This window comes from Oncorhynchus keta, unplaced genomic scaffold (genome assembly GCF_023373465.1).
Source record: "Oncorhynchus keta strain PuntledgeMale-10-30-2019 unplaced genomic scaffold, Oket_V2 Un_contig_4721_pilon_pilon, whole genome shotgun sequence".
Lineage (NCBI taxonomy): Eukaryota > Metazoa > Chordata > Actinopteri > Salmoniformes > Salmonidae > Oncorhynchus > Oncorhynchus keta.
Genome location: NW_026287920.1, coordinates 28811 through 35406, shown reverse-complemented (window position 1 = coordinate 35406; position 6596 = coordinate 28811). Strand labels below are relative to the sequence as shown.

General features: G+C 45.8%; 1 non-coding gene across 1 annotated transcript; it reads left to right on the top strand.

Moving 5' to 3' along the window:
* The first annotated feature begins 372 nt into the window (after positions 1-372).
* Positions 373-556, top strand: LOC127924904 (U2 spliceosomal RNA). The gene has a single exon (XR_008119216.1). It is a non-coding gene; the product is annotated as a U2 spliceosomal RNA (small nuclear RNA).
* The last annotated feature ends 6040 nt before the right edge of the window (positions 557-6596 follow it).

Sequence of the window (6596 nt, the reverse complement as noted above, 5' to 3'; positions counted from 1 at the left end):
GGATTTACCCGTCATTGTAAATGTGTGTATAACCGATATAAGTGTATTACATAGGTACATTTGGAATGTAAACTAAGCCTTTGTAGATATTTTATATACACTGAGGTTTATCCAGAGTGCATTTTGGCATATGTATATATTTGTATTTATAGAATTGTTTGTATTGTTTTTGGAGATTGTTAGAGGCATGTTAATCTCGAATATAGGCCAATAATACTGGTCAGGTTCTGCTGAACAGCACTTTTTTTTTAAGGAGTTTTGGTATTCTGATATTGTTATGGTACTTTTTGATACTGTTTGTAAGTATCCATGTTATGTACAACGTTATGCACTAAATTTGTAATTGTATTTGAATATGAAACGAAAATAAAAATTATTTTTCCAAAAAAAAAAAAAAAAAAAATCTGTTCTTATCAGTTTAATATCTGATACGTCCCCTATCTGGGGACCATATATTAAATTGATTTTTGGAATAGGGAGATGGAATAGGGGCTTGCTCCGTCCACTCCACGCATCGACCTGGTATTGCAGTACCTCCAGGAACGGTGCACCCCCTTTCATTGTAAAGAGAAAACAGACAGAGGAACTAGAGTTGCTTCGTTGGTTTATATTGTATTTTCACCCTGAGCAACTGTTTGAACGTTCAGTTAAATGACGAGATATAGGCATTGATGCGAGTGACCAGTCTTGTTCAGTACATCACAACACATCCGGGTATCTCAAGCACCCCAGTAAAACACAAGAGTTGCAGTAATGAACATTTACCAACAGATGGCATCACTGTGCCATCTTACACCCATAACATTTTCCATTTAATAAAATAGGACAGGAGGTGTCAATTCACTAACAAAACAAACCTAGTAACAATTTCCAGCATTAACAGTTTAGTATCATTTATTTATTTTTCTCAGGTAACAATAACACATTTTGATATTCTTTTCACTTGTATCTCTGTCTGTCAACAATCCCTGATGGGAACCTTACAGATTGTCTTTTTGGTGGCTGGCCCAGACGCCCGCAGCGTGAAAAGACAGGGGGCTTGTCTGCGAGGACTGCGGGTTCCCGCACAGGTGTGTCACCTGAAGGTCTAAGGGGAGAATTGGGTTAGGGTTAGGGTTAGGGTTAGGGTTGGGGTTAGGGGTTAGGGTTAGGGTTAGGGTTAGGGTTAGGGTTAGGGGTTAGGGTTAGGGGGGGTTAGGGTTAGGGGGTTAGGGGTTAGGGTTAGGGGCCAGGCCAGGGGGTTAGGGGTTAGGGTTAGGGTTAGGGTCAGGGTTAGGGTTGGGGTTAGGGTTGGGGTTAGGGTTAGGGTTAGGGTTAGGGTTTAGGGTTAGGGGGGCCAGGGGCAGGGGGTTAGGGGTAGGGCCAGGGTTAGGGTTAGGGTTAGGGGTTAGGGTTAGGGTTAGGGTTAGGGTTAGGGTTAGGGTTAGGGTTAGGCCAGGGTTAGGGGTTAGGGTTAGGGTTAGGGTTAGGCCAGGGTTAGGGTTAGGGTTAGGGTTAGGGTTAGGGGTTAGGGTTAGGCCAGGCCAGGGGGCCAGGCCAGGCCAGGGCCAGGGTTAGGGGTTAGGGGCCAGGCCAGGGTTAGGGCCAGGGGCCAGGCCAGGCCAGGGCCAGGGCCAGGCCAGGGGGTTAGGGGTTAGGGTTAGGCCAGGGTTAGGGCCAGGGTTAGGGGCCAGGGGGGTTAGGGTTAGGGTTAGGGTTAGGGTTAGGGGCCAGGTTAGGGTTAGGGGTTAGGGTTAGGGTTAGGGTTAGGGTTAGGGGTTAGGGTTGGGTTAGGGTTAGGGTTAGGGTTAGGCCAGGGTTAGGGTTAGGGTTAGGGTTAGGGGCCAGGGTTAGGCCAGGGTTAGGGTTAGGGGGTTAGGCCAGGCCAGGTTAGGGTTAGGGTTAGGGTTAGGGTTAGGGTTAGGGTTAGGGTTAGGGGCCAGGGTTAGGGTTAGGCCAGGGTTAGGGTTAGGGCCAGGGTTAGGGTTAGGGCCAGGGTTAGGCCAGGCCAGGGGCCAGGCCAGGGGTTAGGGTTAGGGTTAGGGTTAGGCCAGGGTTAGGGGGTTAGGGTTAGGGGTTAGGGGTTAGGGTTAGGCCAGGGTTAGGGTTAGGGTTAGGGTTAGGGTTAGGGGTTAGGGTTAGGGTTAGGGTTAGGGTTAGGGTTAGGGTTAGGTTAGGGTTAGGGTTAGGGTTAGGGTTAGGGTTAGGGTTAGGGTTAGGGTTAGGGTTAGGGGTTAGGGTTAGGGTTAGGGTTAGGGTTAGGGTTAGGGTTTTCTAGTTTTGAGTCGGTTGATCCACTTCCATCTCTGACACGTGGAAACCGGAGGGGGGAAGGGAGGGGTTGCACTCCACATCATATACGCGCGGGTCGGAGGGTACGGGCGCGGCCGGCCAAAGTCGTAGGCCCCATGGTAGCCCACTTGTAGATTAACCCGTTGGTTGGGTTAAAGGACTGTCTGTCTGTGGGGTTAGGGTTAGGTATAGTTTTTAGAATGGTTAAGGTTAGGGTTTAGGGTTAGGGTAAGATATGGTTAAGAAGGGTTAAGGTAAGGGTTAAGTTTAGGTATGGGTTTTGGGATGGTTAAGGTTAGGGTTAGGGTTAGGGTAAGGTATAGAAAAGGTTAAGTTTAGGTATGGGTTTTGGGATGGTTAAGGTTAGGGTTAGGGTTAGGGTTAGGGTAAGGTATAGAAAAGGTTAAGTTTAGGTAGGTCTGTCAACTCAACTTAGGATCAGGCAAAGCCCTTGAGTTGCGTCCCTTATGCAGGTCCGGTCCTCGGTTGGTTGCCATGTGTCCATGTCGAGTGGTATGATCATGATGTCCAGGTCCGCTATGTCAACGGAGGTGGAAAGCATAGTGCAACCTAGGAGTTTTACTCCCTTACGGATCCTTCTTCTTTAGCTCCATGTTGTCTATGTATCCACTTCAGTGTTCGTCAGTCTTTGGTCCTGGATGTTTTCAATCATGTGTATGATTGGGAATTATTCCCTTCCAGGATCCTAATTCCAAATCAACCCATGTCTAGTCGAATCCAGCTGGTCTGTATGGGTATACTCGGCGTAGGATCAGGCAAAACCATCGAGTTGCGTACCTTGTGCAGGTCCGGACCTCAGTCGGTTGCCATGTGTCCCTGTCAAGTGGTCAGTCTATAACAGCCAGTGGTTTGAGCAGACAAAAACCCAGAAGGCGAGCCCTCTATAGGGTTGTCATGCATCCGCCCCTGGAGTCGCATCCTGTGTTCCGGTCGGTGTATGGAGGGTTTAGAAACCGGCAAACCTTCTCTGGCTTACGTATGAAACGTCCGGCAGTAGTAGAAGTTAATTGGGTGTTTCCATCCACACCATCTCAGTCGTAGGTAATTCAGAGGTTTTGGGTAATAGTGACCAGTGGAATTACTCCCTTCCAGGATCGTAACATTTCCAGAGGTATATCATCCCTAGACAGTGAATTGGTTCGTAGTCCAGGTAAAAAAATGGTTCGGTTGTCCAGGCTAAGTGCGGCGGGGTAAGGGGTCCCCCAGTGGGAAATTCCTCTGCGGGGTCCGATACCTCGCCAGACATTATCTGGGCACCCCAGGGGTTATTCGGCAGACGCGATCCTCCAGCCGCAGCGCATAACCCAAAAGCCCCTCTTTTGGGTATCCCAACCCGCTAGGATGAAACACGCTACTGAACAAACTGCCAATCCAGATCTAATCTGGGGTAGATAGTGGTCCAGCGCGTTACGTGAGTCTCCCGTGTGTAAGGGGGCTGGGAGGGTTGAGCCGATAGGTCTGCCAACAGGCCCCAGAGGGGTCCCGGAGGAGTCCGGTCTACCATTTCCTCCCTTCTTCTTGCTTGGTGTATGGTTGGGCCTGATTGCTTAGGGTCTGCTCGCTGCGGGGAGTCGACAAAACCGTGCCCCCAGAGTAGTTGGAGAAAACAGGTTCTCGTCCGTTGGGGGTGCTGGTGGGTATCTTGGGTGAGGTAGATTTGGAAGGATGGTGAGAAGGTGAGGGTTCTTGGTAATTAACATTTAGCTATTTAGATTCTATTTTGTAGTTTCTTTGCATCAAAGGGTCCATGGTCATGGTAACCCTGAGTTCAAGAAACCTGGAAAAAAATTGATATAACCACATATTATATTCCTTTTTTTTTTTTTTTTTTTTTTTTTATTATATGTATTTATTTATTGTTATTTTTTTAAATTTATTTATTTTATTTTTTTTTATATATTTTTAATTTAATTTCTTATTTTTATTTATTTATTTATTTATTTAAAAAATATATATATTATTGTTTATTTATTTTTGTTTATAATGGTTTCCTATTGGTCAAGGGTCCATGGTCAAGGAAACTCCAAGAGGAGAACATTAAATGTTTTGTTAAATATAAATTGGTTGTCTAGTGATTATTGGTACAGGATCAAAGGGATCATATAGGATAAATCTAAGGTAAATGTTTAAGAGTCCGTGGTCACGGTATCTCTGAAATGCTAGTAGAGATCTATGTTTACGGTCCTAATGGCCACTAATCTATTTTTAAGGTAGCCTACTGGTAAAAGGGCCCTATCCTGCGATGGCTGAGTGCCAGTGTCTCTCAGTCAGTAGGGTTGGGACCAAGGATGGGGTGGGGGCACACATGCATACATACATAAACATGAAAGGGAATGTGCCTATACATATATTTTTAACATATACAAAAGCATACACATACAACACCACAAGTGGTGTGAGGGATAACATACAAAGTCACACTCCACTACATCCTAGTGTGTGCATATATATATATGAGAGCTGTGTAAAAGTCCAATTAAGGAAAGCAAAGTGTAAAATAAAAGGGTAGCCAAAAGGAGTTACCCCCGAAGTCCGTGTGGAATCTGCCTTCCTTACAGTCTCACACGGGTCTAGGGGCAACCCAGCCACGACGCGTTTCTGCCTACTCGGCTTCATCAGGTAGCAGGGAGGAGAATATACAAATAAAATTGAAATAAAAGGTGCAAAAAGTAGTAAAAATGTATGTATGTATATCTACATGTACCGTAGGGTGTACTGTGTAATTTACTTGCCTTGAATGTGGTCCTGGTTGGATGTGTGGAGCGAAATGCTAACTGTCCGGTGGTCTCCTCCTGAGGCTGCAAAGAGAGCTAACTCTCCCGTGTGCGCGTGTGGGAATGCGGTCTAGGTTATTTCGATTGGTCTGTACTGTTACTAGGTAGGACAGCCGCTAACAGGCTGTGGTGTGGAGGAATCAGACATAGGTGAGAGTGGAATGGGGATGCAGTAAAGTGGATGGGCAGTTAGAGTGGAGGTCAAGCACATCTAATAATAATACAATGGAGACCCAATGTGATAAATGTTCAACCTTGTAGTGACACAAGCTTTTCAAATGTTATTTGGTATAAATGAAGAGTGGAGTGTGACAAAACAGAAGACACAATACATTGTAAGGGACAGACAGGGTTAACAACATGAGGTCAGGTACAGATACATGTATACACACACACATACACAGAGGGGTTGGAACTGGGGCTGCAGTTCGGGTTAGGGCCAGGGCTAAGGTCAGAGACGGTGTTGTGAGAGAGGTTTTGTTTTTGGGAAGGCCTCTGTCGTTGAGCCCTGTGGGGAATTGTATAGGAGAAGTAGACTCTTTGCTTTTGGGGTGCTGTTTGGGTTGTAGGTGTCCGAGAGGTACCAGGTGAATTTTAAGTAGGACTAGCAGTCCTGGGGGTCAAGAGGAGCCATACGTGGAGTTCCTGTGATGTGTAGAAGTATGATAGATCCTCCTGTGAAAAGTGTGTATTTGACCTACGTGTCACCATTAACTTGTGTGTTAGCGTTGGGAGCGGTCTGCTCTGGTAGGGGGTTTGGGGTTGGAAATACCCGAAGGTGAGGTTCTGTGGGTCCAGGAAAGGTAGAGGGTAGAGTGGACATCTGTGGGTTCCTATAGAATTTTTAGTTGGGGTTCTGGGTGACCCATAGGTCTGGTTATAGGTCTTTGAATGTGGTGGAGTTATTTTTACTCCGATTTTTTGTTGAGTCACGTTGTTTATATGCAGTAAGGTGCGATGTGCAGGGAAAAGTAGTGGCCGTGGTTTTTTAGGTCTTTTTGTGGTGTTAGAGGGTATGAACCTTGTATCTTTATTGAGGGGTAGTAGTAGATAGGGTTACTAGGGGGGTGTTCCTTTTACCAGGATCGAAAATGGTGCTGTTTTTATCTTTTCTAGTTGGCGCTTGTTAGCGGAGTTTTAGCTTTGATCGCGTTCGTGTCCACTTGGGTTCCCGAATATGCGGTAGATTTGGCTGTTTTGCGGTGTTCAAGTCCACTTGGATTATGGGATGTAGGGATCCGAAAAAGCTTTTTTATGCTGTTTCAAGTTTTTTTATGGGTGGGGGTCTTACCTAGGTTTTTGGTTTGTTTGTGTATGGTGCAGAGGTGTGAGTGGGTTGGACCTATCTTATAATTTAGTTTCTTTTTGCTCCTAAGTTGGAAATACGTTCGTCAGGATGGGTAAAAAGTCTCTTACACCTGTGTCAGTGTAGTAAGTCCAGTTCTTTGTAGAAAAAAGGTCTTTGTCTTTAGCTAAAAAAAGGGGGGGGGTTGTCTTGGGAAAAAGAAGCCTTTGGTCTTGAGTAAAAAA